Source organism: Lactuca virosa, chromosome 9 (assembly GCF_052849685.1).
Source record: "Lactuca virosa cultivar CGN04683 chromosome 9, Lactuca_virosa_CGN04683_v6, whole genome shotgun sequence".
Lineage (NCBI taxonomy): Eukaryota > Viridiplantae > Streptophyta > Magnoliopsida > Asterales > Asteraceae > Lactuca > Lactuca virosa.
Window position 1 is genome coordinate 121,328,130 of NC_136434.1, and position 25,852 is coordinate 121,353,981.

Below are 25,852 nucleotides of genomic sequence, written 5' to 3' on the forward strand. Positions count from 1 at the left end.
TGACTCTGAAAGGAAAGGTCCAGTATATCTGTCTATGGTAGTCTATGGTTATCAGGAATGTTATAGGTAAAGTGATGGATATGTGTTTGATTTCCAGGATAACATCATGTTTATATTATTGAACTTTACAGGTGAAATGATATGATTTCATCATGATAATTTGCTTCCCATATCATTGTGTAGGACTTATGTTACTGACACCTGAAGCAAAGAAAAAGCAAAGATGATCACAACCATATCATGCTCTTAATCAATGATAATCATATTTAGTATGTGTGGTCTGCTACCTGCCTATATGATCCCTAAGAGTTTGTTTTCTTTCTCTGATTATTCATTCTTTACAGGAGGTAACTTCATCCGCTACTTTGATTTGCACCTCATTTTGGTTCAAGATATTTCATCCGTAAATTTGATTTTTTACATGGAGTTAATATTTTTATTTTTTTTTGGATCCGAAATTAGATGCTTGAGTTTGAAAAAGATTTTAACAAGTATTAAACATTTGGGTTTTATGTTTAGGGAATGTATATGGGCAAGTATAATATAGTTGAAAGGAAAGTCGCCAAAAAGATCTTGTCCAACATTCAGATAATTCGATGTTTTTAGACACTAAGATACAAAAATGGTCAATGGCTGTAGAAAGTAGACTTACTTTGATTTAAGAATAATTCATTATATATTTATTATTCAGTCACTAATGCTTTTGTATGCCATATGAGCATAGGGATGCTCTGGCAAGTTTTCAATTTGTTTTTAAGAAAGATTTCAAAATATCAGGATATGAGAATTTGTTGATACCAGTTACCTTAAGTGAAGACCTTCAATGATGCCACCAAGAAGTTTTTGCCAGACATCACCTTAAAGGTAATTTCCCCTAAAATCCATTTTATAAATTTTATACTTGGAAACTTTTACAAAATAACCACTTAAAAGATCCATTTGAATCATGAGGGTGAATAATTGTTTGGTCATCTTAAATTGCTAGAGTCTTAAAATTTGTTCTTCCTTATCAGTTGTGTTTAAAGCTTTCAAAATAATTATATTTTTTTTCCTAATCGGTTGGGATATTCAATTCTAACCCAATTACAACTTAACAACCTCACAAAGTTATCTTCCTCCCACCCTAACTCGAGTTTGGTGAAGGTCTTGAAAACATTCCATTAGAATTGTAGGGACTGTGTATATTTCTTTGATTTAAGGGAAGATTGTAGAAATTTTTCATGGGTTTTCTTTTTATATAGCTTTTTAATGGTTTATTTAGATAATTTTGTAGGACAAAAAGATGCTAGGTATGTATTTGACGTTTTTTTTTTCATATTTCATATGAACTTTGAAGGTTAGTTTTAGTGTCAATATACTATGAATTCTAAATGTTTGGACATGGAACAAAGTAAATTTTGATTGCTAGGTGATCCATTTTTTTTTGGTATTTTGCAGGAGAATTTACTGGAAACATGAAACTAGGCCTTATGAGTATGATTCTAATCTTTTATCTATAGATGAACTGGGTGTTGTAAGACATGTAAGACAATAAGATTAAGTTCTATATGTGTGTTTCTGGTCTTTGCATTAGTTTTTTTTAATATTCGGTTTGCAAATCAGGAACTTTAAATTTCATCAGGTCATTTTACTGTAAATTACTGTCTTATTACCTATAGTTGCTATAGTATGAGGAAGTTGTGGAGTGGTATGGACAGTTTTACCCCTGGGTCTTTAGTAAGGTTGATGATGCTTATTGGAGGCTTAATCACATGTGCAGGTCCAAAAGGGATGTTATAGGGAGAATGGACGGTTTTACCCTTGGTAACCGTGTGAGATATATTTTTTCTTGTGCTTCTATTTCTGACTGTAGATGGCTAGATGCAAGAGATTTCTTATGGATTGCTGCATGATGGAAAGAGGTATTGGAATAATCATTTTTAGACTCCTTTAATGATTTTGGATCATTTTACCCCCTCCCCCAGTTATGATTTTGTCCCATTTTTAGTGGTAGTTATCGGATGGTCTATTACTGGAACATGAGTTTTTTAACGGCCTTGACACTCAGTGACTACTACATCATACTATCAAAAGTTTAGCTGTGACATTATGTTAAACGTTGTTCTAAACTAAACTTGAAAGTTAAGTCCAAACTTAAACAACTTTTTTTGGATATGTTTGTTCACTGCTTAGCAAGTGATGAAACTGATTTCACTAAATTGTTATTCTTTTAAAACAAATTATAATAATGGTCTAAGGCTCAATTTAAGTTATTTAGTAACTAAATTTTCATTCTTTTAAAATTTTTCACTAAAATGTTATAATTATGATCGAATTAGGCAGTAAACTACTACGACTTGCGAGTATTGTTTCCGTTCAATCTGATGAAGTGGTGATCCAAACTTTGTTTGTAAAGTTGCAGGTACTGAATGGCTCTTGTGGTTATGTTGCTGAAGTTTTTGGTACCCATTTTCATTCGACTTAGGGTACCATTACCAATTGTTTGTATATGTATGTTGATAGTGATGCATTTTCAACTCTCATATTTGTAGATATTTCCTTTTAATTTATGCAAAAAAAAAAAAAAAGGATAACATTTCTGCATTTCTTTTTCTACCTTATGCCCTTTATTTTTTACTATTAGTTTGTTTGGTAAGAACTCATGTTTTCATTTTATACATTTCCATATGTTATTTATCATTTGTGTTTTTTTATTTGGTGTCCACTAACTAAAGACATCTTATGTGTGCACACGTAATTTTTTCACCATTTACATATATAATTGATAAATTAAGATACAATGTTAATATATATTTTACATGATTAAAATTGGATTAGGAAGCGATTATTCATGAATCCACTTTGCTTTTTTCAAGAATTAAAAAAATCTCCACCAATGATATTTCTTTATAAGAATTTTCAGACATAGTTATGGTTTGAGTATTTTAAATGTATGGAATCACATAGTACATTTATGTTTTTTTTTTCTTTTTGGCGAAACACATTATTGTTCGGGTACCATACGCCAAAGGATCTTACTAGGTTTGTCCTTGTAGGTGGTTTTTTTTGAACCGAAAAGTTGAAAATGTTGACTTTCAGCTCTACATTAAATAATATTTTAGTTTTTGAGTCTTAAATTGATTGTGTTCTTTATTTTATGTTATGTATGCAACACAGTTATAAATATTATTTCAAGAGATAGAAAGATAATTGGGTAAATTTGTCATGTACATAGCTAATATAGAAACGAATGAAAGAAATATGCTATAAAAATAAGATAAATCAATATATTTATACATTTGTCAACCGTACACCGGACGGGTATGACACTAGTTTACATTTGTTGTAAAAAAGCTAAAAAAATAATTCTTTTATAAAAGAAGATATAAAATAAATATAACATATAAGTTGTAGGGTTATTATGAAAGTTGAAGGGATCAAAATGTAAAATTATATATAAATACTTTTATGCGGGGACACACAAAAACAACCTATTTTTGCAAATGAAATAAAAATCAACCCATTTTTGCAAAAGGTTCTTATTTTCAACCCATTTTTGCAAAAAACTCATTCGTTGCGGGTGTAACAACGGTTGAAACACCTGGTCCTTCATTTCTTTTTCAAGCTTGTCACCAAGAGCCTTGATCTTCTTATTCGTAGATTCAACAAGTTGAGATTGACAATCATCAATTGACTAAACCAAGGTAATACGGTGGTGTTCCTCATTCTATGCAACCTCTATAAATTTCTTTGTAAGAACTTGAAGCATATCATCAAGCTTTTTAGTGAGACCAGAAGAAACAAAATCAAGCTTTTAATTTTGAGATCTGAACATTTGTGAAATAAAATCTTGGGGAGAAACAACAACATTAGAATCACCAATTGTCTTAGCAATAGTAGATACATACACATGGAATCATAATCATCATGAGGAGATTATAAACATACACATGGATCATAATTAGATTAGAACCATAGACAGGAATCATAAGATTAGAAACATACACATAGAATCATAATCAAACTATGAAGTTTAGAAACATACACATGGAACCATAAGATTAGAAACATACACATATAATCAAATCATACTATGAAGATTAGAAACATACACACAGAATCATAATCATAATGTGAAAATTAGAAACATAAATAGGGAATAAAAAAGAATGTCATCAAAGAGAATCTAAAACCTAATCCGAGAATTATCATATTTAGTTTGAAGATTGCAGGTTGAAGAGTGTCGCGTCAAAAAGAATCGGAGACCACTTATCGTTTTCCGGCTGAAGATTGCAGCGCCGAAGAAGAAGCATCGGGTGCATCATGCTTCTTACTTCATGGGCTTAAATCAACTCCAACCTTTGAATAATTAATTATAATCTAAAATGTAAGGAGTGACACAATTATCAATTTCCTTAAAAAATCCATGGAAGTGTAAAATATACATAAAGGAATATATATTATCAGAGATTTGAATTCCTTATCATGATTAATACGTATCTATACATTAATATTTATCAAAAGTTATTAAATCAATAATAGTCGTACGCTTAAAAGGTAAAAATTATAACTCCATAAAAAAGAAAGAGATACAAACAACAAGCCTCTATATTTGATATTTCACCACCAATTTTTTACAAGTTATACATGGAAATCTTCATTTCAATTATCCATACTTATCTCTAATATCTAAATATCAATAAACAAAGAAAATAATTAACAAATATGTCTTCTTAGTTGCATTACTTGACGATCGTTGATTTAGGAATACATCTAATCAAGCTAATTAATGACCAGGTCCTCTGGGGCTGGGCCCCGATGCCAGTCGTTGGAGCCAGAAAGACATCTCGTTCTTGGTTTTCTCATACAACGATGAGTACGTTGCAAGATTGTTCTTACCAGCAAAGTCCTCTGACAAAATTCTACCTTGAACTACAAGTGGGCTCATTACAGCCATCAAGATTACCACAAAAACAAAAAGCGTGTATGTTTGCTTGATTGCCATCTTCAATCGGGTAATAAAACAGACACGAAGATGCTAATAAAGCTTGTGACTTTAACGCTTTCTACGACTTTGAATGAATATGCAAAAGCAGTAGTAGTTATATATACACATATATAATGCATACGCATATAGATATTGACTTAGAAAAGGGTTGAGGTGGATGTTTGGTATTGAATGGATCGTTAATTTTGTATATTTTTGAATTTTGAATGGCGATAAGTCGAAGGCAAGGCTTCACGTGTTGACCAAGGAAGCCAGACCCGGAAGCGGTCTCATTTGTTGATTCTATTGCCGTATTGCGTCATATTTTTATTTTATTTTCTTTTCATGCAAATTAAAATAATAAAAGTTTATTATATATAAAATTATAAGTTTTTTTTTTCTTTTCATGCAAATTAAAATAATGAAAGTTTATTATATATAAAATTATAAGTTTTTTTTTCTTTTCATGCAAATTAAAATAATGAAAGTTTATTATATATAAAATTATAAGTTTTTTTTTTCTTTTCATGCAAATTAAAATAATGAAAGTTTATTATATATAAAATTATAAGTTTTTTTTTTTCTTTTCATGCAAATTAAAATAATGAAAGTTTAATATATATAAAATTTATAAGTTTTTTTTTTCTTTTCATGCAAATTAAAATAATGAAAGTTTATTATATATAAAATTATAAGTTTTTTTTTTCTTTTCATGCAAATTAAAATAATGAAAGTTTATTATATATAAATTTATAAGTTTTTTTTTCTTTTCATGCAAATTAAAATAATGAAAGTTTATTATATATAAAATTATAAGTTTTTTTTTCTTTTCATGCAAATTAAAATAATGAAAGTTTATTATATATAAAATTATAAGTTTTTTTTCTTTTCATGCAAATTAAAATAATGAAAGTTTATTATATATAAAATTATAAGTTTTTTTTTCTTTTCATGCAAATTAAAATAATAAAAGTTTATTATATATAAAATTATAAGTTTTTTTTTTCTTTTCATGCAAATTAAAATAATGAAAGTTTATTATATATAAAATTATAAGTTTTTTTTTTCTTTTCATGCAAATTAAAATAATGAAAGTTTATTATATATAAAATTATAAGTTTTTTTTTTCTTTTCATGCAAATTAAAATAATGAAAGTTTATTATATATAAATTTATAAGTTTTTTTTTCTTTTCATGCAAATTAAAATAATGAAAGTTTATTATATATAAAATTATAAGTTTTTTTTTCTTTTCATGCAAATTAAAATAATGAAAGTTTATTATATATAAAATTATAAGTTTTTTTTTTCTTTTCATGCAAATTAAAATAATGAAAGTTTATTATATATAAAATTATAAGTTTTTTTTTTCTTTTCATGCAAATTAAAATAATGAAAGTTTATTATATATAAAATTATAAGTTTTTTTTTTCTTTTCATGCAAATTAAAATAATGAAAGTTTATTATATATAAAATTATAAGTTTTTTTTTCTTTTCATGCAAATTAAAATAATGAAAGTTTATTATATATAAAATTATAAGTTTTTTTTTCTTTTCATGCAAATTAAAATAATGAAAGTTTATTATATATAAAATTATAAGTTTTTTTTTCTTTTCATGCAAATTAAAATAATGAAAGTTTATTATATATAAAATTATAAGTTTTTTTTTCTTTTCATGCAAATTAAAATAATGAAAGTTTATTATATATAAAATTATAAGTTTTTTTTTTCTTTTCATGCAAATTAAAATAATGAAAGTTTATTATATATAAAATTATAAGTTTTTTTTTTCTTTTCATGCAAATTAAAATAATGAAAGTTTATTATATATAAAATTATAAGTTTTTTTTTTCTTTTCTTGCAAATTAAAATAATGAAAGTGTATTATATATAAAATTATAAGTTATTTTGAACAATATGATATGGTAATCAAATTTTGCAATACAATTATTGATTTAGTATTGTTTTAACGATTTTATAATTAATTAATTTAAAAAAAGATTTATTTGATTGATAATTATTTTTAACTCTGGTTATGATTAACTAATTAAAAAACTTATTTTAAAACATTTATAATAAACGACTCGTTTTTTTTAAATATTAAGTAAATAAAAAATTTATTTTCATAACTTAGATCATATTTAATGGTAGTTTTTTTTAATTACTATATTCTATCAAAAACTCAATAACGTAGATAATTTAATCTAATATATTATATACACAAAATAAAATTCAATATTATATAAAAAACATTTTTAAGTAAATGAAAATGACATATCAATTAAATAACTTAAAAATCAAAAATCAAAAAATAAAAAAGATGATTTTATAAAACATATCAAATATGTAATACAATTAATAAAATCAATCATATTTATATGCATTAAATTATATTGCACAATCATCAAAATATAGATTTTTTCAAAGACCATTCCGTACAGGGGCGGAACACAAACAATAATAAAAGGGGGGCCGAAAATCAGTAAGACTAATATTTTTTTTTTCAATTCATCAGGGAGAACTCTAACGAATAAATTTATTATAAATGACATGATAAACAGGGGGGCCATGGCCTCTCCTGGCCGGGGCCATGACCCCTCCTAGCTCCTAAAGGGATCCGTCTGTGATTCAGTAATAAATTTTTTGGAAGTAGAATGCTATGATATGGAAAATTGTAAAGTACATATATTAAAAAGATAATAATTAAAAGAATTATTTAATTAAAGTAATAGTCACGACAATAACAAAAAAAAAACAATAACATCCATAAAATCTTCATACAATTTTATTTAATAATTAAAATATATATCTTTAACTATATTGATGTAATGAAAATTTTTTAATTAGTTCTATTTTAATATTCTAACTTTTCATCTTCCAATTAAAGCTTAATATATATATATATATATATATATATATATATATATATATATATATATATATATATATATATATATATATATATATAACCATTAAACTACGTCGTTTTGGTTGATTTCTGGAAATCTCGTTATTCTAAATTTTAATTAAAAAACAATTTCCATAATTATGCCACAAAAACGTAACTGTATACGTGAGATTTTTGTTGATTATTCTCAATCAGCTGAATCGACTGCTTGTTTTCTGTTAACCTATTAATCAATTGTTGTTCCTGATTATTGTCAATCGACGGGCTTTTTTCTGGCCGATCACAAATCCTACTTCTCAATTGATTGTTGCTGTTTGCTGTAAGCGTTCATATTTATGTTTTTTTTATCACGAACTAAGTGGAAATTAAATCTAGGTAGGCATCTTGTATACATTAATTATACATTAATGGTGATTTTGGAATTAAGATATCTTAACTATGCGATTTTACTTTATGAAAACGTAAGTGGAAATTAAATCCAATTAGGCATGTTGTATACATTGATTGTATATTAACAGTGATTTTGGAATTCATGTTTCATTAATTTCCTGTTCTTTTATCTAGGAATCAAATTATGCATTAATGGTGCTAATGAATTGAATCGTTGATGTGTGTTGAATACACTAGTTTTAATCCTACTAACTTAGACACAAAATAAACACACGAAAGGCAGTGTACCTATTGATTAATAATATAGTTCAAGCAAGTAGGGTATCGAACACAGGGAACGGTAAACCATTAAAATACATGCTAATATTATCTAAATATAACAAGTAATAGAAAGAAGATTTTCTCTAGTTTTGCAAGACTAGAAACTTAAGCAATCAAATAACACGCAAACTAAGCAACTAACAGCTAAAGCAAATAAACAATCAACTAAATTCAATAATGGAGAAGACTTCTATTTAGGTTCGATTCATTTACTTCTATGGTTGATTTTATGGCAAGTGCAATGGATTAATTGTTATTGGTTACCGATTAAAATGATTAGATTCACATTCGCTATTACCAATCCTTAGAAAACAAATTAATTTAAGCAGTGATCAAGTGATTAAACTAATGAATTTCCTAGTTAATTATTCGGGTTAAATAAGACTTGTAATTAGCTAATCAAATTACTAATTCAATTAACCTCTTGTTGATGGTTTGTCACACAAGCTCACACATTAATTTATCCACTTTCTAGTTAATCCTAGTTTCACGTTCGTTAATCCTAGGCACATAACAATGTTTTCACATAAATCACATGAGTTAAGCAATTAAGAGATGTTCATGCAGCTTAATTACTTGATAATTAACAAAAAATAGTTATGGTTAATGCATAAGGTTCTTTAACAAGCTTAATAAAACTAAATTCACCAATAAACAATTAATCCAACCACAAATCAATCCATAGTCATAAATTCATCTACCCTAATTAGAAGATATGAGTTTTAAATCATGATTACAGCAGAAAGTAACTCAAAAACGAAATCAATTGATGCAAACATAGTTTAAACAAAAGATTAAGTAAAGAGTAAACCTAAATTGCCTTTGATCTTCTCAAAATTGGAATCTAAGTTGAAATCTCGAAAACCACAGCTTCTAAGAACCCTTCTGGCGTCTAAAAATCGTCCATAGCTTCCCCCATTAGTTAGGGTTCGAATGAGAAGCGTTTCTATATATATATTCTGAAAACAGAGGCTACTCGACGAGTCCAGTGACCTACTCGACGAGTCCATCACTTAAAATCCCGTGTACGGCAAGGCAAAGTCAAGAATCGCAAAACTTCTGACCAACTCGTCGAGTTGATGACGCCAAAAACTTGATATGTGTGAAACGTACTAGTTTTAATCCTACTAACTTAAACAAAAAAAAACAAACACACAAAAGGCAGTGTACCTATCGATTAGTAGTTTAGTTCAGGTAAGTAGGGTATCGAACACAGGGAACGGTAAACAATTAACATAAATGCTAATATTATCTAAATAAAACAATATAAAAGGGGGTTTCTCTAGTTTTGCAAGACTAGAAACTTAAACAATCAATTAACACTCAAACAAAATACAGTTAACAATTAAGAAGAACAAGAAAGGACAACTAGATTCAATGATAAAAGAGACTTCTGTTCAGATTTGATTCACTTATTCCTATGGTTGATTTCGTGGCAAGTGCAATGGATCAATATGTCAATGGTTACCGATTCCTAATATGATTGGGTTCATGTTCACTATTACCAATCCTTTAGTAGACAAGTTAATTCAAACAGTGGCCAGTTGATTAAACTAACAAGTTTCCTAGTGTGCAGTTCGTATCAAGCAAGACTTATAACAATAGTTAATAAAATTTGTTCAATTCAATCAACTCATGTATGGTTGTTCATCACACATGCTCACACATTGATTTACATTTTTCCTAGTTAACCCTAGTTTCATATTCACTATTCCTAGGCTTACAATCTTGTTTTCACAAAACTATATGAATCAAGTAATCAAGAAGATATTCATACAACTCAATCACTTATTTGTTAACTGAAAACATTTATCATCAATACATAAGGATCTTTAATAAGCTTAACAAGATGAATAACCAACTTAATATCAATTCAACCATTCAATCAAACCATGTTCATAAGATTATCTCATCCAAACAGAAGTAAAAAGTTTTTAGCTCATATCTACAGCAAGTAATAACCTAATTTCAAAATCTAATGATTCAAACATGGTTCAAAACAAAGATTAAGAAAAGAAGAATGATTGTTTGCCTTTGATTCTCTTTGAAATTGTTTCTTGTGTTGAATTCTCGAAAACAGCAGCTCCAAGAACCCTTCTGATCTTCAAAAGTCGCAGCTAGCCTCCAGGAAGTGTTAGGGTTCGAATGAGAAGCATTTATATATATAAATTATGAAAACAGGGCCAACTCGACAAGTTTTCACCACCAACTCGTCGAGTTTTTTCCGATAATCCACGTATACAGCGTGTACGGCAAGGCATCTTCGAATCGGGAACATTCTGACCAACTCGTCGAGTTTTGGGTCAACTCGTCGAGTTCTCTTGGAATCAACATTTTCTCAAAACACGAAAGTCGTCCGAAATTGTGTCTAGTTTTCAGAACATTTTGAATCTCGTTAATCGGAGTTACGGTTCATGAGATATGGCCAAAACACTGACGAGGGGTCAAACTGTCCAACAACATCCTTCTTTCTTCAGTCTTCAATCTCCAAGCTTCCAATCACTCAATCCTCTTCCTTTTTCACCCGATCATGCCTTTTATTGCTGAAATTGAAATATTAAGCTAATTAAGTACCTTTTGTCCATAAAATGATATAAAATCAACAATAATTAATAAGATAATGAATGATTTCTATGACTAAATAAGCCCATATCAATCGTTAATAATTTGTATGCATTAGTTTTATTGATTTAATTTTTTTTAAATAAATAAAACTAATGCATACAAATTATTAATATATTTTGATTTTGTTCAGGTTAATTAATGTAGGCCCCAAACATTAAATAACAAACTAATTCTACTATAGTATTCAAAATGAAAGCTATATAAAATTTTGTATTGAGGTAGTATTTAAGAAGTGAAATTCACATGCGGTTCAGGTGGGAAATATGTTTAATTGTGTTAACCAATTGCATATTTAATCAACTTTTAGGTATTAGTTTTACTGATTTCATATATTTCGGTTTTGCTTAGGTTAATTAATTCACGTGTATGCATAGGTCCACTGAATTCATTTATGTCGATAAGCTTAATAAGTATAAATTTATGATTCATCTGTTTTTACTTTATTTGCTCAGGGCATGATGGCTGACATTGAAGAAATTGATCAGTCTACTGAAACACATGTTATTATTGATAATGAAGCAAACAGAATGACATAATGTAATGAAGGCAAATGTAAGGATGAAAGTATAGTGGGAAAGGTTTTCGACACACCAGATGATGCATATAATTTTTATAATGATTATGCATTTTTACATGGATTTGGTATACGTATTGATACCACATTTAAACATAAGACGACAAAGGAACCTTATCGTAAGATATATGTATGCGACAAGAAGGTTTTAAACATATAGACGATAATGCATCAAGTGGAATTGAGAAAAAACGCCGTAGAGAAGTTAGAATCGGATGTAAAGTAGAACTTCGAATTTCAAAAGATAAGGATGGTAAATGGTTTGTAGACTCGTTTAATGACAAACACAATCATGAGTTGAGCATGACACCAACGAAGGTGATGAAACATCGATCTCATAGCAAGTTCCATCGTTTAATGGAATGCAAGTCTTTTATTGTGGAACTAGGTCAAGCAGGATTAAAACCTTGTGAGGTTAGAAAGGCTATCAATGGAATGAAAACCTCAACCGTAGCTGATGTTACTTCAAAGCAGTGTGTTGATGTCTTATCTGAGCAACGAAAACAATACATAGGAAAGGAGTTTTATGGACTTATAAAACATTTTCAAGATAAAGCCTTGCTAAACAATGACCAATACTTTTCTGTGGATTTGTGTGATGATGGATGTCCTAAACATATTTTTTGGGCTGATGGAAGATCAAGAGACGCATATACTAAATTTAGTGATGTTGTTGTGTTTGATGTCACTTATATGACAAACAAATTCAAGATGCCTTTTGCTCCCTTTGTTGGTGTTAATCATCATGGGCAATCTATACTTTTTGGTGGAGCATTGCTAGAAAACGAAAAAGAAGAAACATTTGAATGGTTATTTGACCATTTCCTCAAATGTATGTTTGGAAAATATCCGAAGGCAATTATTACTGATCAAGACAAAGCTATGGGAAATGCAATAAAAAAAGTGTTTCCAAACACTCGACATCGTTTTTGTGTGTGGCATATTTAGAAGCATGAACATGAACACATTAAACCATATGTTTCTTGTTATAGTGATTTTAAAGAATCATATATAGAATGGGTAAATAGTGACACCATTGAAGAATTTGAAACTAGATGGGAAGTTATACATGATAAGTATAGATTGGAAAACAATTGTTAGATAAGTGACATGTATAATCAACGAATACATTGGGCTAAAGCCTTCTTAAATGATGTTTTCTTGGCTGGTATGACCACAAGCGGACGAAGTGAGAGTATTAATTCATTTTTTTGATGGATTTGTTAACTCGAAGACTATGTTGAATGAATTTGTAGTTCAATATGACAAAGCAGTTGAGTCTCGAAGGGCCGCCGAAGAAGATAAAGACTTCAAGACTATGAACTCGAGGCCAATTCTTTCTTCTCTTCATCCAATCGAAGAAAAAGCAGGCGAGTGTTATACCAGAAAGATTTTTGAGATGTTCAAAAAAAGAATGGACAGAAGCTATTAGTGTCACACCCCCAAACCAGAATGGCGGAAACGTTCGGGGGTGGGTGACTTCACGTAGTATCATAACAGTTGAATATTGTAAAGAAAGTAAACACAACCATCATAAATATAATAAAAACCTACATTGTTGCGTGTAATACATGTTTCAAAAGAATATTACAAATATGATGATTTAAAATGTTTTGATAATAGACGCCTTAGCGTTCCTTCTCCAAAAGCTGATGGTTACCTGTATTACTGATTCCCTGAGAAATACAAGTAGTTTCGAAAAAGTGTCAACAATTAAGTTGGTGAGTTCATAAGCGTTTTTGTACTGAAATTTGTATGTCCTTGAGTAAAAATAACTGAACGTGTTTTCCAGAAAATCCGATATTTTCTACATATAGTTTGAAAAGTTCCAAAGGCTGGAGTGCAATAGTATCTTTCGTGCTCAAATGGTGAAAGTGTGTTTATACTCACTTAATGTATCTACTGAATGCATTCAAAAGTCTCGTAAATCAAACTCATTTTAATACTTCCGTGTGAGTTTTATAACCATGCTATTGACCCAGACTGCCTGTAACAACGTTCTTCAGGCATTGTAGTGTTATGACGTTTGTCACCCCAGACCTGCCGGTCTAACTGTAGCTAACAGTTTAGGTGCGGGATTATCAATCCCATATAGATCTATACACAACTATTACGCTCTCCCTCCAAGAGATTATGGTTTATAATACAGGACTTGAAATGCGTACTTGTGAGTACGTTGAAGTTTAATGTCTCACAACACTTAGTATTAATAGATTTACGAAAAGAAAAGTCTATATTTCATGTAGATGAAAGTATTTCATTTTCACAATGTTTATGTAGAGATGTAATGAATAACCCGTAAACTATACCCATTTTAGTTTATCAAAAGCATGTTCCATTTGATAACATAAAATTGGTGTGATATCAACTTTGCATGTGAAGTGTAATATTAGTATAAATGTTGTTTATCATCCATAACAAAAATCTAGATAAAGCATTTGAAAACATTTCTAACGACGTGTATTTTAAGTATGAGTTTATCTCGTGTTTCACTTGTATTCCCCCCTCCCCTTAAAACATGAAAAAGATGTGAAAATGTAGGGGTATGAACTCACCTGGAAAGTGTGATGATTTGAAGAAAATGAGATTTTTCTCGGGCGGCACTTCGACCGGAAAGTGGTGAGATTCTCGGGAATCTCGGGGCTTCAGACCTTCGTCGGGGCTGAGGTATGAAAACCGGGGCTTCGGGATATTTCTTGCACGCAAAACGGAGTAAAAACACAAGAGAAAGAGAGGAAATGAGCACTTATGCCCGGAACCCTCGCATTCCTTTTATAGGGGCTGAAGACCCTCGGTACGCTGGGCGTACGAGGTTACGCGGGGCGTACCCGTGCGTCATCGCTTACCGCATCCTCGTCTGTCGGACTTCGGATAGGACGGGCATAGAGGCGTAGAGGGGCGACGTGGACGATCCGGAGCCTAGCATCCGAGTACGCTGGGCGTACGAGGGTACGCTGGGCGTAAATCGTCTCGGTTTGTGCACCTCGAACTTGTAAAATCCGTAACTTTCGCATACGAACTCCGATTTTGACGTTCTTTATATGCACGCGTAGGTGAAAATATACTCTACAACTTTCATTTAGACTTCGTCGGTTAGTTTTGACTTTACTTTTAATTATATTTTATTTAATGGGCCAGGACACGATAATTCCGTTAAAAATCCATAACTTCTATATCCGATGTCCGTTTTCGTCTGTCTTTTTACCATTGAGCTACTATTGTAGAGATCTTCAACCCTTGTTTAGGTTGCGTTGGCTAAAAATCGCTCGGTCTTTATTTCGAGTTTTTAGCTGTCTACCGCTGTTCCGAAACTTAGAAAAATCATAACTTCCTCATACGAAGTCAGATTTGGGCGCTCTTTTTATGTATGTTCACGGTTTAATGTAATCTACGACTTTCGTTTAGATACCTAAGGCTAAAAAGCATTTTATTGAAGTTTCACTTTTTACGTTTAGTAGTGTTTTACCGGGTGTGTCGTGAATTTTCGATTGGTCATAACTCCTTCGTTATAACTCGGATTTGAGTGTTCTTTACGTTTTTGGAAACCTTGGCATGATATTTAACACTTTATGCATCCCAATTAAGATTTTATAACACTTCATTTTTTTACGCTAATTTCGTTGATTCCAAATAGTTCATTATATTTGACTTTTTGAATGTTACATTGATTTGAAAAATATCGGGTTGTTACATCATCCCCCTGTTAGAGGGAATTTCGTCCCGAAATTTAATCTAAGACAGAGTTTATGGATTAGGAAAAAGATGTGGGTACTCTTGTCTCATCTGATCCTCGCGTTCCCAGGTGTATTCAGGTCCTCGCTTGGCGTTCCAACGGACCTTCACAATGGGTATGCGGCTTTGTTTAGTCCTTTTAATTTCCCGATCCATGATCTCTATTGGTTCTTCTACGAATTGGAGATTCTCTTTGATTTCAATTTCGTCCAGAGGGATAACGAGGGTCTCATCGGACAAGCACTTCTTTAGGTTTGATACGTGAAAGGTAGGGTGCACGTTATTGAGTTCATGCGGTAATCGAAGTTTGTATGCCACTGGGCCGATCCTGGCAAGGATCTCGAATGGTCCGATATACATTGGGTTTAGTTTCCCATGCTATCCGAAACGTATTAATCCCTTCCAGGGTGAGACTTTTAGTAGTACCCGGTCCCCTGTTGGGTTTTGAGCATTCTAGCACTTCCTAAGTGTACATGCAACCCTATTAAACCTTGGATCTATGTTTGTCTAAGATACATGCAAAATATTATTTTCCAAGGTTTATAACCTATCTAGCATGGCATGGGGTACTTTTAACCATAAAAGAACTAGATGAATTACATACCTTTTGTTGATTGTTGATTCCTTGGAGTTTGAGAGCCAAGCACCAATAATGTGAATGCCTCAAATGGAAATCACAAATCACCACAAACTTGGAAAATCTATGAGAGAGTATACTAACTCTTGATTTTGGCAACCACACTTACACACACATTAGTGTCTTTTTCATGCAACATAAGCTTGTTTATATAGTGTACATGGTTAGGGTGAAACCCTAATAACCCATGTCTTTTCCTCTTCCAAGGATCCATGGGTAAAAGCTCCATGGATCATCCATGGACTTCCATATAAGCTTAGCCCATTCCCAAATGAGTGTTAGCCCACACCATATAAATATAATAGCCCATGATTTAATTAGTCTTCCTTTTAATCACTAAATTAATTCATAATTAATTCAAGATTAAAACTAATTAGGTAACATGACTTTATATTAATATATTATAACTTATAATATATTAATAAATCGTAAGTATACAACTCTCATAAAATTATCCATAACTAGTTTGGGTGAAGTGCAACCCAAATGGACCATGCCGGGTCGGGTCAAGTATATACCAAATAAATTATGGACTTAGACACCTTATCCAACAGACTCCCACTTGGATAAGTCTAATAACTGTATTTGCCTATATTACTTCAGGAACCAACCGACAATCGTAGCTCTCGAAAACTCTTGTGAACTATGAAGCGCCATTTTAGATAAGTGATCATATAATCCTCTGCTCTCATGATATCAGCCGGACAAATACGTGGAACAATGTCTTACTTATTGTCTAGCAGTTGTTTCTCGATTTCCGATTTGTTTGACAAAGAACTTAACTGAACACATCAATTTAGTTCTGACCGGGCCCGGTACATGGGTCAACACAAAATCATCGAGGGGCCCAGATATCGCTTCTATTTCTAGAAGGAACAGATAAAGTTCGACTCATATGCTTGTTCTACTACTTATTGAATTGCACACAAAGGCACGTTTTATAACATCAAGTTACTGATGCGTTTACGTGCAATCAATGCACAACCAACTCATAGGTAACAACTCATATCTCTAGGTTTGAAGACTTATATGATATTACCGTCTCACGATCACTCGAGATAAATTCCATGAAGTGATACAAGTGAGCGTGGGTTTATTCCAATACTCATAACTTATGAGTACTCATGAATGTTGTAGCAACCATTGCTATGGCTAAACACCTTTAGTCATCTACAATCCCAATTCATGACAGTCTTGATTCATACCTACTTCCGACGTATGACCGATTGTGGAGGTTTGAATAAATTAATTATTTTGGAAGTCAAAACATGCAAAACTGAAACAATAGTAAATAATTGACAATGATAGTAACACTTTACTCATAAATAAATCACACATTTTATTCATCATCAAACGTCGATTACATTTTACAAGTTTCAGAAAAATTATCTAATCTGTAAAACTAATATCGTCCCTCAGCCCGATGCGCCTCGCATGCTGCAAATGCTTAACCCTCGCCAGTCCCTTCGTAAGGGGATCCGCAGGGTTCTCATCTGACGATACCCTCTTTGCCACGAGGAGTCCCTCTTCTATCTTGTGTCTTATGAAGTGATATTTTCTGTCAATGTGTCGGGATCTGCCATGATCTCTTGGTTCCTTGGCTCCTTAATAGCTGGTACAACTCCAAGGTGTCAAGCAACCGCACTCGCTGTCAATGTGTCAAGCAACCGCACTATTGCTGTCACAGAAAATCTCCATAGGCTCCTTAATAGCTGGTACAACTCCAAGGTCTCCGATGAAGTTCCTCAGCCATATCGCCTCCTTTGCCGCTTCACTCGCTGCTATGTACTCTGATTCACAAGTCGAATCAGCTACAGTCTCCTGTTTGGAACTCTTCCAAGTGATTGCCCCTCCATTTAAGGTAAAGACCCAGCCCGACTGAGAGCGGAAGTTATCCCTATCAGTCTGAAAGCTAGCATCACTATACCCTACTACTCTCAAGTCATCACTCCCACCAAGGGTAAGGATCCAATCCTTAGTCCTCCGCAGGTACTTGAGAATATTCTTTACCGCAGTCCAATGAGCCTTGCCAGGGTTCCCCTGATATCTGCTGACCATGCTCAAAGCGAAGGCCACATCAGGACGGGTACAAGTCATAGCATACATGATCGAACCAACAGCGGAAGCATAAGGTAATCGACTCATCTCAGCTATCTCATCTTCTGTACTCGGGCTCTGAGCCTTGCTCAGTTTGGCATTGCTTTGGATCGGTAATTCTCCTTTCTTGGAATTCTGCATGTTGAACCTTTTCAACACCTTATCCAAGTAGATACTCTGACTAAGTCCAATTATTCTTTTACTCCTTTCTCTTAATATCCTTATCCCTAGGATATAGGTAGCTTCTCCAAGGTCCTTCATAGCAAAGCACTTCCCAAGCCAGGACTTAACCTCCTGCAAGATTGGGATGTCATTTCCTATGAGTAGTATGTCATCCACATACAGTACCAAAAAACTAACTATACTCCCACTAGCTCTGACATACACGCAGGACTCATCTTCACTTCTTGAGAAACCAAACTCTTTGACCTTCTCATCGAAACAAAGATTCCAACTTCGAGATGCTTGTTTCAATCCATAAATGGATTTCTCAAGCTTGCACACTCTATTGGGGTACTCTGCACTGACAAAACCTTCTGGCTGATTCATGTAAACATCCTCAGCCAACTTTCCGTTAAGGAAAGCGGTTTTGACATCCATTTGCCATATTTCATAATCATGAAATGCAGCAATGGCTAGCATAACCCTAATAGACTTAATATTTGCTACTGGTGAAAAGGTTTCATCATAATCAATACCCTGAGTCTGAGTAAACCCCTTCGCAACCAGTCGAGCCTTATAAGTGTGCACCTTCCCATCCATTTCGGTCTTCCTCTTGAAGACCCATTTGCACCCGACTGTCTTACGGCCTGGTACATTGTCAACCAAGTTCCAAACTTGATTGTCATACATGGACTGTATCTCGCTGTCCATAACCTCCTTCCATTTAGCAGACTCTGGGCCTGCCATGGCTTCCTTAACACTGTTAGGTTCATCCAGATTTACCAGTGTACTGTCACTGATAAATGTATCACCTTCCGTAGTAATATGAAATCCATAATAAAACTCAGGTGTGTTCCTAACCCTTGTGGAACGCCTCGGAAGTACAGACTCGTCAGCTGGATCAACAGGAATTTCCTCTTCAAGTTGATTGCTAGTGTTTGAGGTTCCTTCACCAATTGAGTCTTGAATTTCTTCAAGGTCAATTTGCCTCCCACTGTCTCCTTGGCTTATAAATTCTCTCTCTCGAAAGACTCCTCTCCTAGCCACAAAGACCACATTCTCACTGGGTCTGTAGAAGAGGTAACCAAAGGATTTTTGTGGGTAGCCGATGAAAATACACCTTTCACTTTGAGGTTCGAGCTTGTCATGAGTTTCGCGCCTCACGAAAGCCTCGCAACCCCAAATCTTGATATGGTCTAGATTGGGAACTTTCCCAGTCCACATTTCATGAGGTGTTTTGGCAACCTTCTTTGTAGGGACTAGATTAAGGATGTGGGCGGCAGTCTCTTAGGCATACCCCCAAAAAGAGATTGGTAGCGAAGCTCGACTCATCATAGAGCGAACCATGTCCAACAAAGTTCGATTGCGCCTCTCAGCTACACCATTCAGCTGTGGTGTCCTGGGAGGTGTCAATTGTGAGACAATCCCACACTCCTTAAGATAGTCGAGGAACTCAGTACTAATATACTCACCACCTCGATCGGATCGAAGCATCTTAATGTTCCTGCCCAATTGATTTTCTACTTCCTGTTTAAACTCTTTAAACCTTTCAAAAGTTTCTGACTTATGTTTGATTAAGTAGACATAACCGTATCTACTAAAATCATCAATAAAAGTCACATAATAGCGATTAGCATCCCTTGTGGCGGTTTTGAATGGTCCACATACATCAGTATGTATAAGGTCCAACAAGCCCTCACCCCTTGCACAAGTACCAGTGAAGGGTGATTTTGTCATTTTTCCAAGTAGACAAGACTCACAACTATCATCCGACTTGAGGTCGAACGACTCCAAGACTCCATCCTTTTGGAGCTGGCCTATGCGTTTCTTGCTTACATGTCCAAGACGACAATGCCACAAAGATGCTTTATCCAAGCTAGTAGAAGAATCAATACACAATACATTATTCCCTAAATTATCTACAACCGATACAGCTTCATACACACCATTACAAGGTAATGCTTTAAAATAAAGAATATTATTAAAGAAAGCATTAATACTACCAACTTCATTATCAAAAGAAAAGGTAAAACCTTGTTTGTACAAAGCATGAAAGGAAATAATATTCCTCGCCATTTCAGACGAGTACACACATTTATTCAAATCTAACTTTAACCCACTATCTAGCAACAAAGTATAAACTCCAATCTTGGTAACAGGTGCAACCTTCTTGTTCCCCATGATTAAGTTTATCTTTCCGTGCTCCACATCCTCACTTCTTCTTAGGCCCTGCAAGTCACAACAGATGTGAATACCACAACCTGTATCAAGAACCCAAGAATTAGAATATGGTGAGTTATTAGACAATATAGTGTAAATACCTACATGGGATGGTTTCACTTTCCCATCCTTGACATCTTGCAAGTACTTTGGGCAGTTTCGCTTCCAGTGCCCCTTATTTTGACAGTAGAAGCATTCAGCATCCTTAGGGATGGCAGAAGGAGTGATAGAACCACCTTTGGTTCCAGATGAGGAGCCTTCAAGGGACTTTCCCTTGGTACCCTTCGAAGGGTGCTTCCTCTTCTTCCCTTTGCCTTGCCCGATAGCCAAAACAGGGGTAGTAGTAGGAGTAGGAGTAGCAACCGACTTACTCTTAAGACCACTTTCGGCAGTCTTCAGAAGTCCTTGAAGCTTACTGAGTGTGACTTCCTCCTTGTTCATGTGGTATGTCATACGAAATTGATCATAACACGAGGGCAAGGAGTGCAATATGATATCAATTGCCAACTCCTTAGGGAAGTTCACATTCAGTTTCATTAGACGGTCCACATACCTTTGCATTTTCTGCATGTGGCTCGTGATTGGTTCGCTATCCTTCATACGGGTAGTGATCATGGAGGAGATTATTTCATACCGCTCTTGACGAGCACTCTGATGGTATCTTTCCATCAGATCCTGATGCATCTCAAAAGGGTAATAGTCCTCATAGGACTTTTGGAGTTCAGCTGTCATGGTGGCCATCATGATGCATGCCACCTTGGTGGCATCTCTTTCATGTGCCTGATACTCAGCGACCTCCTCAGGAGTAGCAGTGGACTCATCAAGTTCCTTTAGCTCCTTATCGAGGACATATTCCTTGTCCTCGTAACGAGTAACCATCCTGATGTTCCGGATCCAATCCATGAAGTTGGAACCATCGAAGATGACCCTCCCACAAAGGTTCATGAGGGAAAAGGAGCCAGTAGGGTTAGAGCCCGAAGCTTTGTTGTTGGAAGACATCTGAAAAGAAGAAAACAAGTTTAGATTAGATATATCGAATCCTTAATAATATACCCAAATGTAATATTAAGGCTAGGATCCAACACAATATATTATAACTTAGAAGAGGGATGCCGTAATCTAAGCTATAACATATTTGAAAGTAGGTGAATGACGATTCACCAATTTCCACCATGAAAACGAAATGAATTATTAGGTTTAATTGGTTTTTGAAATTCCTAGATTCTTTTGAGATTCATTGAACTTTTCAATGGCATGTTTCAATCTCGATTGTGCCCTTCAAGTTTTGTGACTGGGATGCCGAGGATCACAAAACAAGGTGTGAATAACCATGCAAATTCACTTGGTACCCTTAATATTATCACCTAATCAATGTGCCGGTTAACCACACACGCTCCACCGATCTATGATAAACATTAAGTCACCCTTCGTGATCCTTACTAGTCCAAGTTAGTGTGCCGGTTAACCACACACGCTCCACCAACGACTTGGTAAGGTACAAAGTGTGAATTTCATGGGTTAGCACCATATTCACATTTTCCTAAAGTAATTAAGATTGGGAATTTATAAAAGGTTTAGTTACTTTTTAATATTCATCATACTTTTAATGAGAATTTATAAGTCCTTGTCCTACCCGTTCGGGTAACGACCCTCCACCAGTCAAGCAAGCGGTGGGTGAGAGTGGACACCCATTAAGTTGCCATTTTATAGGCAACAACCTTATACCCACCTTATAGACTGACTTCGTGAATGAGGCGTACTAACGGTAAGACGACTTTGATCTTATACATATATATAATAATTAACCATTAATGTTATAAATAGTATAAGGGTTGAATTTTAACTTTTAAAACTCTAAGGGTTTGGAATTAAAGTATATTAAAGTGTGTGTAACTTTACAAATTCCAAAACTTGAGGACAAGTTTTGAAACTATTCAAAACTTTTCATTTCATAACTTATGAATTAAAGGTTCATAAAAATGAAGACTCTTCATTTCCATGTAACTTATGTGTTTTAAGTGTGTGTTGAAAGAAGTGACCTTTGGATATCCATAACTTGAGGACAAATTATGGACTCCATTAAAACACATAAATGATCAAGAATTAATCCTAAACAATTCAGCAAATAATTCCTATCATCTTCTAAATTCATAAGAACATGAACATGATCATCAAAGTTTCAAGAATTATATGAACACATACAAAGCATGAAATTTTGATATAAGCTATTGTAAATGGATTAGAACAACCATTACACCAACTAAAACAAGTTTTAAAACACCAAAACAGTTTAGGGTAATGTTTCTAGTCCATTTCCTGCAGCAAAAGTCGAAAATATGCATTCTGAGGCTCCTACTCGCCGAGTGCACGAACCTACTCGCCGAGTAGGATGAGTTTACACATGAACTCGACGAGTCCCCCCATGGACTCGGCGAGTTCATCAGTCAGACAGCAAAAAAACGACTTTTTATCACTATTTTGCATCAAGTATCAAACAAACAAGCCTAGGCTTTGATACCACTGTTGGGTTTTGAGCATTCTAACACTTCCTAAGTATACATGCAACCCTATTAAACCTTGGATCTATGTTTGTCTAAGATACATGCAAAATATTATTTTCCAAGGTTTATAACCTATCTAGCATGGCATGGGGTTACTTTTAACCATAGAAGAACTAGATGAATTACATACCTTTTGTTGATTGTTGATTCCTTGGAGTTTGAGAGCCAAGCACCAATAATGTGAATGCCTCAAATGGAAATCACAAATCACCAAAAACTTGGAAAATATATGAGAGAGTATGCTAACTCTTGATTTTGGCCTCCACACTTACACACACATTAGTGTCTTTTTCATGCAACATAAGCTTGTTTATATAGTGTACATGGTTAGGGTGAAACCCTAATAACCCATGTCTTTTCCTCTTCCAAGGATCCATGGGTAAAAGCTCCATGGATCATCCATGGACTTCCATATAAGCTTAGCCCATTCCCAAATGAGTGTTAGCCCACACCATATAAATATAATAGCCCATGATTTAATTAGTCTTCCTTTTAATCACTAAATTAATTCATAATTAATTCAAGATTAAAACTAATTAGGTAACATGACTTTATATTAATATATTATAACTTATAATATATTAATAAATCGTAAGTATACAACTCTCATAAAATTATCCATAACTAGTTTGGGTGAAGTGCAACCCAAATGGACCATGCCGGGTCGGGTCAAGTATATACCAAATAAGTTATGGACTTAGACACCTTATCCAACATCCCCAACCTGGAATTCTAAGGGTTTCCTTCTTTTATCCGCATAACTCTTTTGTCTGTCTCTTGAAGGCTTCAGTCGCTCCCGGGTTTGAACAATCTTCATCGTAGTTTCCCTTATGATTTCTGGTCCAGTGAGAGTGCTGTCGGTTGCTTGTCCTCTTGCTAGTTGTGTGTCACCCACTTCAGCCCATCACAGAGGTGATCTGCACTTACGGCCGTAGAGGGCTTCGAATGGGGCAACTTTGATGCTAGTGTGATAGCTATTGTTGTACGAGAATTCGACCAATGGTAAATGGGTGTCCCACGCCTTACCAAAATCGATCACACAAGCTCTTAGCATATCTTCTAAGGTTTGTATGGTTCTCTCACTCTGGCCGTCGGTCTGTGGGTGATAAGCGGTACTCATGTCTAACCTTGTTCCTAGAGACTTTTGTAGCGACTGCCAGAACCTCGAGGTGAATCTACTATCCTGGTCCGAGATAATGGATATTGGTACACCATGCAGTCGTACAATCTCTCTGATGTATGTTCTGGTTAGCTTTTCCAGTTTATCCGTTTCTTTGATTGGTAGGAAGTGCACGGATTTGGTTAACCTGTCGACGATCACCCAGATGGTGTCGAGTCCGCTTGTCGTCTTGGGTGACTTGGTTATGAAGTCCATGGTTATCCGCTCCCACTTCCATTCGGGTACTTCCGGTTGTTGCAACAATCCCGAGGGCTTTTGGTATTCCACCTTGACCTTGGCGCAAGTCAAACATTTGCCTACATAGGTAGCTATTTCGGCTTTCATGTTCGGCCACCAATACAACTTCTTGAGGTCTAAGTACATCTTGTCTGAGCTGGGAGGTACGGAGTAGCGAGTTTTATGAGCTTCGTTCATGACAACATCCCTGAATCCACCAAATTTTGGTGTCCAGATCCGGTTCATGAGACAACGAACTCCGTCATCCCTGACTTCAAGGTTTATGTCCATTCCTCTCAATGCTTCACCTGTCACGTTCTCTGGCCTCAAGGCTTCTTCCTGTGCTTCTTTGATTTGTGCGGACAGGTGTGAGTGGATGGTCATTGTTAAGGATTTCACTTGACGCCCCGAGTATTCCTTTCGGCTGAGTGCATCGGCTACTACATTAGCTTTCCCGGGATGATAACGAATTTCGCATTCGTAATCGTTTAATAGTTCTACCCACCGTCTTTGTCTCATGTTGAGTTCCTTTTGACTGAGGATGTGTTGAAGGCTTTTATGGTCGTTAAATATTGTACATTTCGTGCCGTAGAGATAGTGCCTCCAGATCTTTAGAGCAAAGACGACCGCTCCTAGTTCGAGATCGTGCGTGGTATAATTGACTTCGTGCGTCTTGAGTTGTCTCGAGGCGTATGCGATGACCTTCCCTCGTTGCATCAGGACACATCCAAGTCCCTGGTTTGACGCATCACAGTAGACCACGAAGCCTTCTGTTCCTTCTGGCAAAGATAATATAGGTGCACTACATAGGGCTCGTTTTAGTGTTTGGAATGCAACGTCTTGTTTTTCTCCCCAGCTGAAGGTTATACCCTTCCGCGTTTGGGTGGTAAGTGGCTTAGCAATCTTTGAGAAGTTTTGTATGAACCTTCGGTAATACCCGACGAGGCCCAAGAATTGTCGGATTTCCGTTGGAGTCCTTGGAGTTGTCCAGTTCTCGATTGCCTTGATTTTGGAAGGGTCCACGTGTATCCCCTCCTCGCTGACCACGTGACCTAGGAAATCTACTTTCCGAATCCAAAACTCGCACTTTGAGAATTTTACGTAAAGCTTCTCTGTCCTTAATGTTTCTAAGACTTGTCGGAGATATTGGCTATGTTCCTCCTTGCTCCTTGAATAGATGAGTATATCATCTATGAACACGATCACAAATTTATCCAGGAAAGGACGACATACTCGGTTCATCAAGTCCATGAACACCGCC

At 34.3% G+C, this 25,852-nt stretch overlaps 1 long non-coding RNA gene across 1 annotated transcript; it reads left to right on the forward strand.

Annotated features, from left to right (window-relative positions):
* Positions 1-721: 721 nt before the first annotated feature.
* LOC145135996 (uncharacterized) lies at positions 722-2,533 on the forward strand. Its single transcript, XR_013720160.1, has 4 exons — positions 722-864; positions 1,438-1,473; positions 1,760-1,901; positions 2,396-2,533. It is a non-coding gene; the product is annotated as an uncharacterized LOC145135996 (long non-coding RNA).
* The last annotated feature ends 23,319 nt before the right edge of the window (positions 2,534-25,852 follow it).